This window comes from Nycticebus coucang, chromosome 1 (genome assembly GCF_027406575.1).
Source record: "Nycticebus coucang isolate mNycCou1 chromosome 1, mNycCou1.pri, whole genome shotgun sequence".
NCBI classification, from domain to species: Eukaryota; Metazoa; Chordata; class Mammalia; order Primates; family Lorisidae; genus Nycticebus; species Nycticebus coucang.
Window position 1 is genome coordinate 3,312,726 of NC_069780.1, and position 13,544 is coordinate 3,326,269.

Below are 13,544 nucleotides of genomic sequence, written 5' to 3' on the forward strand. Positions count from 1 at the left end.
GTCCCACAGCACAGGGACAAATTACCTTTTCTTTAATTGGGTTTAAACTGAACTCTGAAATGAAGTCATTTACTTTGAGCTTTGGAACAATCTTTGGATATGTGAATTACTGCTCTTATAACCTCCACAGTGACAGGAACCAAGAAAATGTGCTCAAAAAGGGCTTCATTAAACTGCTGTGGGGCTGGAAGGAACCTACGGATGATGTGACCCATGTGTGGCACTCACGGGAAGCAGTCGCTGCAGGGTGACGCTGACATGACGCTGTTGCCCTGAGCTGCTGCACCCGTGGTGACGAGAGGCAGACCAGGCCCACTGGGTCCCATGTGGAAGCTTTTTGATATGTGAATTACTCGGGTAACAGTACAAGTGCTTATCAGATTGTTAAGTTTAGATGTAGCTCAGAAGAGCAAAGTTAGTCACTGCTTTTTATTTAATTTTTAAAGTCAAGCTGAAATTTCTAAAAGTGATTTGGCACACTTTAAAATCATTGATACTGGAATTAACCCCATCCCAGAGGTTATAGGCCACAATGTTTTATACAGACGAGGATGATAAAGCCCAAATAAATTCAATGACATATGAAACACACTGGCATACGAAGCCACTGGCAGCTGTGGATGTAAAGTGGACTCTAGTTACACCTTCTGATTAAACTAGTGCAAAACTGGTGCTAAATTCATGCTAACAAAACATGCTCAGCAACCTGGCAAATGCTACTGGGGATGAGAACAGAAGGGTTATGCTAGAATACAAAGTTCTTAGCTGATCCCAAGGACAAGAACTCAACACCTGTCACAACGCCTAAAGGAGGGCTGGGATCCCTAGGGGCACAGCCCACCTGAAACACGCAGAGGGAAGATGGCACACTCTCACAGGGAGCGGCTTTGAAAATAAGATGACTCCAGAAGAAAGAACGTACTAAAGAAAAGTCACAAGTCATGCAATTTTTGACCTGCCATACTGACCAAGACACAGATCAAGAAATTTCAACCGAAATATTTCAAGAGTCCAATGTGACTGTACAGAACACTTTCAAAACCAAGGCCTTGAAGCAGCCAGCAGGTGTCTGTCTGACTAATGTCTGGGACACAATGAGGGAAACACAGCAAAGCCACACAGGTGGGAAGCCTAAGGCAGAATCTACTGACGAGGGCGAAGTGTGGTTCAAAAGAGAAAGTGTAAGGTCCTTTGAAGTGGAAAAATGCATGTGTAAACATGTACGTACATGTGTAAATATACACACGTGCATGCCAGCACACACATGTACTCACACATAAAATGGTGAGATCCAATGTCAAACCTTCACAAAATGAGCCAAGATGTGAAAGTACAAGTCTGCCGCACAGTCCTGCATTTCACAGGTGTGCAGGCCAACAGCTCGCACCGACATTGTCCCACTCCAAGCTAGTATGCACCTGAAGTCCCGAGCTCATTCTTCTGTGCTATCTTACGGCAGAGGCGTTTGAGAACACAGAGATGTGCCCAGAGAAGAGCAAAGAGCAAACAGCCCAGAAAATATGTCACATCAAGAGCGGCTGGGGAGACACAGTGGTGAAAAGCCTGAGGACCAGACCTTAACGAATCCTGATTTGACCCCTCACTGCCTGTGAGATGTTCACCTTGCTGAGCCTCAATTCAAGGAACATAATAAAAATACCATCCCACAGACTTGAGTTAAAAAGTGAAAGATTTAACGCATGTAAACAAATTGCTCAAAAACTACTGTACACGTGAGCGTGGGGGGGAGGGGTGGTGGTGTTTAAGGACATTAGAGCATGGGAAACGGAGAGGGAGACCCTAGAAAGATGACTTAGGAGCTGTCATGTGGAAAGGGGTTCAATTTATGCTGTGTATCTATAAGAAACAAAAGTAGAAAGCATTCACATCACTTAAAGGGTAAATTTCAACTCAATATAAGGAGAGTGTGAGTGCTGGACGAAAAGCTGGCATTTCCTATGGCCTTTTTCGCCACGGGCAGATTCTCTTATCTTACCCCACCCTCAAATTTACTACAGACTGAACCAACCCTTCCATCCTCCTCTTCTGAATTATCTTTAACAAACACCTAAATCTATAGTTCAATAAAAGTAAAACGTCCAAAGCCAGGCCTGTCACCAGCCCATTCACTCAAAGACTCACAGACATCCCAAGAGGCTTCCCGCAAGACAGCAGCTCCAGGTTAGAAACGTGGCTTCACAATAGTCACCCAAGGACGTGGTCAGCGCAAGTGAAATGTGACAGCATTTGACGTTAAAAAAATGATAGGAAGCAATGTTCGTAAATAAAAAACTGAACAATACAGCCTAAAACTAGACGAAAGTGAATTGAGTTCTGGAGGAGGAGGAGTGTAGCGGGAGGAGGCACCTGCAGCCCGTGCGGCACCCCAGGGCAGCAGGGAACACCAGCCTCAGAAAGCCTTTAAATCACAGACTGAAGGGAAGGCAGCAATAACAACAAATAGTTTGTGATAATTCAATTGGTATAAAACATACATATAACCAGTGTAAACTAATAAATTCATTTCCACTTGGTAAATTTTAAAATTAAGGCAGCACAAAGAAAGTATAATAGACAAGGTTATTATTTCCAGTACTTACTATGTTAGAGAATGAATCACCATTTTGAAAGTCGAATTTCCATTAAACAAAAGAACTTAGCAGGAGCCATTATCATGCTAGGCTAATTAGAAGGCCTGGTGCTCCAGGGGAATCCAGAATCAGTTGCGGAATCTTCTGAATTTGCATACATTTTTTGAAACTCAAGATGTACACATAAATTATTATGGGTAGGAATAATCAACTGTAAGGGAATAATATTTTCACATAGCAAAACCCTTCTTCCATTGTGGCAAATTAGCAAATGCTAGAAGTCTACACTGTGCAAAGCACTGAATCTTACCTATTATTTTGCTTTTTAAGACCTAAAAGAGTTGGTTCCTACACAGTACTCAGTTTTCAAAGGTACCTAATGATTGTGCACGTTTCATCTTGCCAGACCTCATCAGTGCCTGGAGAAGTGTTGTGTTTTATATTCCAAAATGCATGGGGTGTGGCAAGAGCTGAGAGACCTCACAGGTCTCAGACTCCGAGATATCAAGCCCTGGGTAATGGTCCCAGTTTGGCCAGTTAAGGCTGAGTGCCCTTTGCGGGTAATATAGCCTGTCTTGTTGGCAAAATGTTACCAGCCTAGCTCCGCCTCCTTCCCAGGCTGCTGCTCAGATGAAACACAATGCCACACAACTATACTCAGCGAAATGCGATCACACCCATCCACCCATCCCTGCAAAAAGTTTTAAAGGTCTGGGGTTATAGTTTTGTAATCTACCAGAAATGATCAAGAAAGACAGTTGCCTTCATCATAGTTTGCACTGAGAGGGATCGCAAGACTCTTCTATTTGAAATTGTTAAACTCAATCAAATGATAGACTCTAAAGTATTAAGTATTAGAAAATCATTTGATCGTAATAGTTTTTTTTTTTTTTTTCTTAACAGTCTACATGTTTAGAGCAGTGCCTTCCAGCAGGTGGCAGTGTGTCTGTTTCTGGAGGGAGGGGAAGGCCGGGCAGCTGAACACACCTGCGTCTCTGCACACACCATCGGTGTGTCTGTCTTGTCCCATATTCACACACAAATAAAACACCTTCCTTAAATAAAAAATTCAAAACCTGAGGAAAATGCTACATTTTCTATTCTTACTTGACTTTTGAAAGCAAGGAAAAACATTGAAAAATACTAAACAAAGATTTTATTTAGATTTTTCTCATGTCATCAGATTGTAACTTCATAAAAGAGGCATAAAAAAATCCCCACGACCTGACTGTTCTTAACATTCAATAAACAATATATAAAAACAGCTGAAAGTATTTCATACTGAATTAACAATTTGAATCTGTCAAGGTAGACTAAAATAATATTTGTTGAGAAAGTATAATTTTGAATGAAAAAAAGCAATTTGGGGTGGGGGGGCAGTGCCTGTAGCTCAGTGGGTAGGGCACCGGCCCCATATACTGAAGGTAGCAGGTTTGAACCTGGCCCCGGCTAAACTGCAACAAAAAAATAGCCGGGTGCTCTGGTGGACACCTGTAGTCCCAGCTACTTGGGAGGCTGAGGCAAGAGAATTGCCTAAGCCCAGGAGTTGGAGGTTGCTGTGAGCTGTGATGCCATAGCACTCTACCAAGGGCGATAAGTGAGACTGTGTCTCAAAAGAAAAAGGAATTTTTAAAAGTAAAAGCAAATTGAACAACAGAGAAAAAGAATAATATTATATAGAGAACTTTCCAGCTTCCAGAAACTGCTTTAAACACTTTACTTACATTAATTCAAGCAATCCTTGCAAAAACTTTGGATATATTATTTTCTCCATTTTATATTTAAGGAAATTGAGGCCTGAAGAAGTTAACTAACTTGCTCAGGGTGACACAGTTAGATAATGGACCCAAGGAGGAAAACCCAGGCGGTGTGTCTGCAGAGCCGGCAGCGTTGACCATGCTGCTGCCATCGCACAGACCTCACACCACAGCGCTGACTCCACGCACGGAATTTGGTTTTAGAATAATCCATAACCATTCACTACTATTTAAAAATATGGTGTGGAAACATATTGAGAAAGAGAACTTAAAATTTTCTTTTCCTTTTGATGATCTTTCTTCCTGTAAATTATAAGGAAATGACTTGGATTCTGAATTTAATATAAGAATTTCTTACAGATTAATATAAGGGTATTCTGTAAAATATTTAGGAAAAAATAAAGAGAAGATAGAGCAGCTCAGTGGAAAAGCTGAATCAGAAAAGAACAGGTAGGGTAAACAAGTAACCAGTGTTCTGGGGTTTCAGAGAAGCAGCAGTGTGAACACCCTAAGACGTCACGTATCTGCCCCACATCCACAGATCAGTGGGCGTCTCTGTGGGACTGAACATCTTTTCATGGGAATCAACCCACTGGGCCCTGGGTAGATTTTCTATGATGTGTTTAGTGTGGAGCCCAGAATCTTTATTAAATTAACCTGAAAGAAGGGGCAAACAAAATATTAATTCAATTTTCAGATGACCTTAAACCCGCAAAGGTTGCCAGTCATGTCGGGGCAGGGAGAAAAGGTAAAATCTAATCAAGTTTTCCTTTCCTTGAAAGGAAAATTCCTTACAGGTTTGTTCCTGGACATTTCGCTGGCAGGACAGTCTGACCTGCTTTGTCTGACTAGTTGATGAACAGCTTTGTCTGGCATCAACAAAGCAGTGCTCATTTTCCCCTCAGATGGGTGGGTTAGTCTTGAGAGGCAGGATGGCCCAGGGCTGTGAGCACGGGCTGTGCAGCCGGACTGCCTGGACTTGACCTTAGGCATACAACCCTGGGCGTATTACTTGTCTCTGTGCCTCAGTTTCTCCATCTACAAACTGGGATTATTACAGTATTTTTCTCAGAGGATTACTGAAAGTAATAAACTAGGTCACATATATATATATGGCACTTGAAATGGAACTTGGTTTTACAAATGCAAAAACATTTGTTAGCAATAATGATTGCTATTATTCACATAGAAGCCAATAAATAGTGCATACATATATTTTTTGAAGAGACTTTTGGTTAATGGAAGGTAAATAAGTAATGAAAAGATAGCCTGAGTGATTCTGGCTGGAAATAAAATAATTTTAAAATCGACTGAGGAAAAGTATTGCTCTGTCCAAGAGTCTCTCTCACATGGCTGAAAGCTGCAAACACTGAACTTATTTGGAGTGTCAGCGCCACACCCTATTCCTGTTAGTTGGGGAAGTACACTGTCTCCCAATCTGCCAACTCTCTTCCCTCACCCACAATCTCACCTATAATCTCAGATGAAATAATAACTACCGCTTGCCAACATTTTCGTTCAATATTTACTGAACAGCTGTGCCCAAATGTTCTGGGCACGGGGAAGGGAAGAGTAAATGAATGTCAGTCTGTTCTCATCAACCATATATTCTATTCAGCAAAAAGGGCTACGAGGATGAAAAATAAATATATACAAAGGCATATACGCAGACAAGGTCACTTCAAATGAGAATAGGTACATCTGAGTGGCAGTAGAGGCGGAGGGGCGGGGAGAGAGAGTGCTACTTACAGTGGAGCAGAAGGGGAGGGACAGACATGGCCACGTGAGCAGTGGGGAAGAGCAGTCCAGGCAAAGAAGAGAGACCAGGTGCAAAAGCTCAGCACCCACAGAACAGTGGTTACGGTGCCAGCCACATACACCGAGGCTGGCAAGTTTGAACCCAGCCAAGGGCCAGCTAAAGAACGACAACAGCAACAAAAAAATAGCCGGGCGTTGTGGTAGGCACCTGTAGTCCCCGCTACTTGGGAGGCTGAGGTAGGACAATTGCTTAAGTCCAAGAATTTGAGATTGCTGTGAGCTGTGACGCCACAGCACTCTACCAAGGGTGACATAGTAAAACTCTGTCTCAAAAAACAAAACAAAACAAAACCCAACTCAGCACATGTTAGAAAGCTAAGACCCCTGCAGAGAAGAGACAGAGACTTCCTCACCAATGCCTTATAACAAGACTGACACTCACAGAAGTCACACAATGCTGAGGAGAGATCTCCTCGCCGACACTGTGTACATTGACCGGGACACGGAGAAGTCACACAAAATTCTTTCCGATGATGGACATGCGTGGGGCCCAAGTGCGTGCTCTCTACCTGCAGCTGCCTTGTCTTTCCCATGATGGACGTGCATGGGGCCCCAGTACGTGCTCTCTACCTGCAGCTGCCTTGTCTTTCCCATGATGGACGTGCATGGGGCCTCCGTGTGTGCTCTCTACCTGCAGCTGCCTTGTCTTTCCCATGATGGACATGCATGGGGCCTCAGTGCGGGCTCTCTACCTGCAGCTGCCTTGTCTTACTGATGATGGACGTGCGTGGGGCCCCAGTGCGTGCTCTCTACCTGCAGCTGCCTTGTCTTACTGAAGCTGGACGTGCGTGGGGCCCCAGTGCGTACTCTCTACCTGCAGCTGCCTTGTCTTTCCCATGATGGACGTGCATGGGGCCTCCGTGCGTGCTCTCTACATGCAGCTGCCTTGTCTTACTGATGCTGGACATGCGTGGGGCCCCAGTGCGTGCTCTCTACCTGCAGCTTCCATGTCTTTCCCATGATGGACGTGCATGGGGCCTCCGTGCGTGCTCTCTAACTGCAGCTGCCTTGTCTTACTGATGCTGGACATGCGTGGGGCCCCAGTGCGTGCTCTCTAACTGCAGCTGCCTTGTCTTACTGATGCTGGACGTGCCTGGGGCCCCAGTGCGTGCTCTCTACCTGCAGCTGCCTTGTCTTTCCCATGATGGACGTGCATGGGGCCTCAGTGCGTGCTCTCTACCTGCAGCTGCCTCGTCTTTCCCATGATGGACGTGCATGGGGCCTCAGTGCGTGCTCTCTACCTGCAGCTGCCTTGTCTTACTGATGCTGGACGTGCGTGGGGCCCCAGTGTGTGCTCTCTACCTGCAGCTGCCTTGTCTTACTGATGCTGGACGTGCCTGGGGCCCCAGTGCGTGCTCTCTACCTGCAGCTGCTTTGTCTTTCCCATGATGGACGTGCATGGGGCCTCAGTGCGTGCTCTCTACCTGCAGCTGCCTTGTCTTACTGATGCTGGACGTGCGTGGGGCCCCAGTGCGTACTCTCTACCTGCAGCTGCCTTGTCTTTCCCATGATGGACGTTCATGGGGCCTCCGTGCATGCTCTCTACCTGCAGATGCCTTGTCTTTCCCATGATGGACGTGCATGGGGCCTCCGTGTGTGCTCTCTACCTGCAGCTGCCTTGTCTTTCCCATGATGGACGTGCATGGGGCCTCCGCGCGTGCTCTCTACCTGCAGCTGCCTTGTCTTTCCCATGATGGACGTGCATGGGGCCTCAGTGCGTGCTCTCTACCTGCAGCTGCCTTGTCTTACTGATGCTGGACGTGCCTGGGGCCCCATTGCGTGCTCTCTACCTGAACTGCCTTGTCTTTCTGATGATGGATGTGCATGGGGCCTCCATGCGTGCTCTCTACCTGCAGCTTCCTTGTCTTACTGATGCTGGATGTGCATGGGGCCTCAGTGCGTGCTCTCTACCTGCAGCTGCCTTGTCTTTCCCATGATGGACGTGCATGGGGCCTCAGTGCGTGCTCTCTACCTGCAGCTGCCTTGTCTTACTGATGCTGGATGTGCATGGGGCCTCCGTGCGTGCTGTCTACCTGCAGCTGCCCTGTCTTACTGATGCTGGACGTGCGTGGGGCCCCAGTGCGTGCTCTCTACCTGCAGCTGCCTTGTCTTTCTGATGATCGACATGCATGGGGCGCCAGTGCGTGCTCTCTACCTGCAGCTGCCTTGTCTTACTGATGCTGGACGTGCGTGGGGCCTCCGTGCGTGCTCTCTACCTGCAGCTGCCTTGTCTTTCCCATGATGGACGTGCCTGGGGCCCCAGTGCGTGCTCTCTACCTGCAGCTGCTTTGTCTTTCCCATGATGGACGTGCATGGGGCCTAAGTGCGTGCTCTCTACCTGCAGCTGCCTTGTCTTACTGATGCTGGACGTGCGTGGGGCCCCAGTGCGTACTCTCTACCTGCAGCTGCCTTGTCTTTCCCATGATGGACGTGCATGGGGCCTCCGTGCTTGCTCTCTACCTGCAGCTGCCTTGTCTTTCCCATGATGGACGTGCATGGGGCCTCCGTGCGTGCTCTCTACCTGCAGCTGCCTTGTCTTTCTGATGATGGACGTGCATGGGGCCTCCCTGCGTGCTCTCTACCTGCAGCTGCCTTGTCTTTCTGATGATGGACGTGCATGGGGCCTCCCTGCGTGCTCTCTACCTGCAGCTGCCTTGTCTTTCTGATGATGGACCTGCATGGGGCCTCAGTGCGTGCTCTCTACCTGCAGCTGCCTTGTCTTACTGATGCTGGACGTGCGTGGGGCCCCATTGCGTGCTCTCTACCTGCAGCTGCCTTGTCTTTCCCATGATGGACGTGCATGGGGCCTCCGTGCGTGCTCTCTACCTGCAGCTTCCTTGTCTTTCTGATGATGGACCTGCATGGGGCCCCAGTGCGTGCTCTCTACCTGCAGCTGCCTTGTCTTACTGATGCTGGATGTGCCTTGTCTTACTGATGCTGGATGTGCATGGGGCCTCAGTGCGTGCTCTCTACCTGCAGCTGCCTTGTCTTTCCCATGATGGACGTGCATGGGGCCCCAGTGCGTGCTCTCTACCTGCAGCTGCCTTGTCTTTCCCATGATGGACGTGCATGGGGCCTCCGTGCGTGCTCTCTACCTGCAGCTGCCTTGTCTTTCCCATGATGGACGTGCGTGGGGCCCCAGTGCGTGCTCTCTACCTGCAGCTGCCTTGTCTTTCCCATGATGCACGTGCATGGGGCCCCAGTGAGTGCTCTCTACCTGCAGCTGCCTTGTCTTTCCCATGATGGACGTGCATGGGGCCTCCGTGCGTGCTCTCTACCTGCAGCTGCCTTGTCTTTCCCACGATGGACGTGCGTGGGGCCCCAGTGCGTGCTCTCTACCTGCAGCTGCCTTGTCGTTCCCATGATGGACGTGCATGGGGCCTCCGTGCGTGCTCTCTACCTGCAGCTGCCTTGTCTTTCCCATGATGGACGTGCGTGGGGCCCCAGTGAGTGCTCTCTACCTGCAGCTGCCTTGTCGTTCCCATGATGGACGTGCATGGGGCCTCCGTGCGTGCTCTCTAACTGCAGCTGCCTTGTCTTTCCCATGATGGACGTGCATGGGGCCTCCGTGCGTGCTCTCTACCTGCAGCTGCCTTGTCTTTCCCATGATGGACGTGCATGGGGCCTCAGTGCGTGCTCTGTACCTGTAGCTGCCTGGTCTTACTGATGCTGGATGTGCATGGGGCCTCCGTGCGTGCTCTCTACCTGCAGCTGCCTTGTCTTTCCCATGATGGACGTGCATGGGGCCTCCGTGCGTGCTCTCTACCTGCAGCTGCCTTGGCTTACTGATGCTGGACGTGCATGGGGCCTCCGTGCGTGCTCTCTACCTGCAGCTGCCTTGCCTTACTGATGCTGGACGTGCGTGGGGCCCCATTGCGTGCTCTCTACCTGCAGCTGCTTTGTGTTTCTGATGATGGACGTGCATGGGGCCTCCGTGCGTGCTCTCTACCTGCAGCTGCCTTGTCTTTCTGATGAGGGACCTGCATGGGGCCCCAGTGCGTGCTCTCTACCTGCAGCTGCCTTGTCTTTCTGATGATGGACATGCATGGGGCCTCAGTGCGTGCTCTCTACCTGCAGCTCCCTTGTCTTACTGATGCTGGACGTGCGTGGGGTCTCCGTGCGTGCTCTCTACCTGCAGCTGCCTTGTCTTTCCCATGATGGACGTGCATGCGGCCTCCGTGCGTGCTCTCTACCTGCAGCTGCCTTGTCTTTCTGATGCTGGACGTGCCTGGGGTCTCCGTGCGTGCTCTCTACCTGCAGCTCTCTTGTCTTACTGATGCTGGACGTGCATGGGGCCTCAGTGCATGCTCTCTACCTGCAGCTGCTTTGTCTTACTGATGCTGGACGTACGTGGGGCCCCCGTGCGTGCTCTCTACATGCAGCTGCCTTGTCTTTCCCATGATGGACGTGCGTGGGGCCCCAGTGCATGCTCTCTACCTGCAGCTGCCTTGTCTTTCCCATGATGGACGTGCGTGGGGCCCCAGTGCGTGCTCTCTACCTGCAGCTGCCTTGTCGTTCCCATGATGGACGTGCATGGGGCCTCGGTGCGTGCTCTCTACCTGCTGCTGCCTTGTCTTTCCCATGATGGACGTGCATGGGGCCTCCGTGCGTGCTCTCTACCTGCAGCTGCCTTGTCTTTCCCATGATGGACGTGCATGGGGCCTCAGTGCGTGCTCTGTACCTGCAGCTGCCTTGTCTTTCTGATGCTGGATGTGCATGGGGCCTCCGTGCGTGCTCTCTACCTGCAGCTGCCTTGTCTTTTTGATGATGGACATGCATGGGGCCTCAGTGCGTGCTCTCTACCTGCAGCTGCCTTGTCTTTCTGATGATGGACGTGCATGGGGCCTCAGTGCGTGCTCTCTACCTGCAGTTGCCTTGTCTTTCCCATGATGGACGTGCATGGGGCCTCAGTGCGTGCTCTCTACCTGCAGCTGCCTTGTCTTTCTGATGATGGACCTGCATGGGACCCCAGTGCATGCTCTCTACCTGCAGCTGCCTTGTCTTTCTGAAGATGGACCTGCATGGGGCCCTAGTTCGTGCTCTCTACCGGCAACTGCCTTGACTGTCTTCTTCCCAATCACAGTCATAGCTCTGAGTCTCTACTTTCTTTTAAGGCTCTTTCCCATTTTTCTTAGAGATATTAGGTTCATAAGATCCACTCTCCATGCCCTGTATTAGGTGCCTCCCTTTCTGGAGTTACTCTGCTACTTTTACTAACATTTTCAAGTTTCTTTCATGGGAAAACCATCCACCTGCAATGTTTTGCAACCTTTAGAACGATTCACCTCTGTAGCCTTCAGTGACATCACTCTGTTTCTCGGGCACTGTTGGCTCTGCCTTCTCTGAAGCCCAAGGGGCAGTGTTGCCCAGGTCTTGTTCTGAGCCTTGTTCTCCTCACATACTCCCCTAATTGTTCAGTTCACTGTCGTTTCTTCAGCCAACACCTACTGGCTTACAAATTCACAATGTCCATGCATCTCATGCTGACTCACCCCTCTCAGGCCCAGAATCGTCGGTTTAACTGCAATACGGAGGCCTGTCGACTTGGAAATGTACCCAGATACCTCGAAGTGCACCCATCTTTTCATTAAAATCTGTTCTTCTCCTCTAAACATTCTGTCACAGCTCAGGACTAACCCCTTCTTGACTCTTTCCTCTTCTCCAAGCACTAGGTCAGCCTGCCACAAAGTCCTCTGCTCATCTCACAAGTCTGCCCACCTGCACATCTGGCAGCATCAGACCCATTCAGCTCACTTGGAATGATGCAAGAACTTATTGAACTTTCATAAACGTTGTGTGATCAGGGCACATTCCACTAGTCCTCTAGAAAGAAAGCTCACAAAGGTCAGATACTGTTTCCAGTAAGTTTGAGCCTGTCCACTCGTGTTAGTTTTACTTTTACCTCTGTAAGCATCAGTGAAGCTTTGGAAGGATGGGGAGTCGGCTGTCCACGGTGAGGCCCCACGGACTCTGCTGCCTGTGGAATGACGGACAGGAGCCCAAAGCCCAGGGAACTTTGTTTCCTTTCCTTCAAGACTGAAGATGATGGTTCCTTCACTAAGCGAACCTTTTCTATGTCTTAGGACTCTGGGGAAAAATAAAGGCTGGAGAATACTGGGAAGGATAAGACCATTCAGATATTTGTAGTAAAACAGAGAAGAATGAATGAATTTCAGGAAGGGGATTTGCGGTGCAGAACAAAGAGGAAAGGGATGAAGAAGCTGAGATGCTTCAGTAAAAGCCAAAGACACCCGTAGGCTGCAACCCCAAGTGGATGCCAGGCTATGTTAAGGTGACCCTGAGATGGGGACTTGCTCCAAGAATGCCAAGATATCCCTGGGAAGGTGTGCATGGTCATTTAAGGGGTGCTCACTGCAGGCTGTCTCTGCAACCTGGTATGTTCAGTCCACACTGGAAGAAGTAAGAGGGTTTGTTGAAGAGGGTAAGTATGATGTATAAAAGGGGTTTGGACCCAGACGGACTGTGGTTCATCCCCTAATTTTGTCACTTACGTGTCTATGTTCAGAGCGCAGTGTCTTAAGGGTCTCTGTCCTCCAAATCATTACAATGCATCCAGAATTCTCTTTCTAAAATGTAGACTGGTAAAGTCATTTATCTTTACAACCCTTTATGACTCTTCATTAGCAAGATGAAATTTAAACTCTTTAGGAAGCACAGCAAATTTCTAGAGCTAGCTCTCCCTCCTCCCTCCAGCCTCCTCATCTGCCATTTCTCCTAAACACCTTTCAATTTTACTATGCGGACCTACCAGCTGTGCTCCAAAGACACCATGAAGTAACCCGTTAGTATCCTGTTGCAAGCTGTTCCCCATCTTCCACTGTCTCTCCTCTTGTGTAGCAGAGAAAGGCCAACTCATCTGTACCGTTCAACTCAAATGATGCATCCCCACTGCCCTTATTTGCCAAACCACATTCCCTCTCTTTAACTTTATGTTTATACAGGAGTTTGTGGCTGACTCTTTTGAAGAAGCTATCATATTTTATTATTATAACATTATTTGTTGATTGGTTTATTTCACCTTCTAGAATTAGCTCCTTTCCACAAGGAGCTAATTTTATTAATTTTTGCCTCCTAAGAATCGGACTTGAGAGACTACGTGTGCTAAGTGAATAAATGTCTAGAGGAATGGTCTGAATTCCAGTGTCAGGAATGGATCACAGATGATGACTCCACATATAAAACAGATGTGATCTGCTCAGTCGCCAGAACACATGTCTTCCCAGATAAATCCACCTGGCATTCATGCACAACATTTTCAGAAACATTAGTTAAGAAAACAAAAGCAGTATATTGATTTAATTATCCTTAAGTAACTAGTAACCACACGTATTTGCTAACCCTTTAAAAAGTCCATTAG

At 48.4% G+C, this 13,544-nt stretch overlaps 1 protein-coding gene across 1 annotated transcript in view; it reads right to left on the reverse strand.

Annotated features, from left to right (window-relative positions):
- Positions 1-13,544, reverse strand: part of ADAMTS3 (ADAM metallopeptidase with thrombospondin type 1 motif 3) — a 302,681-nt gene that overhangs the window by 40,968 nt on the left and 248,169 nt on the right. The gene's annotated exons all lie outside the window — the stretch shown is intronic.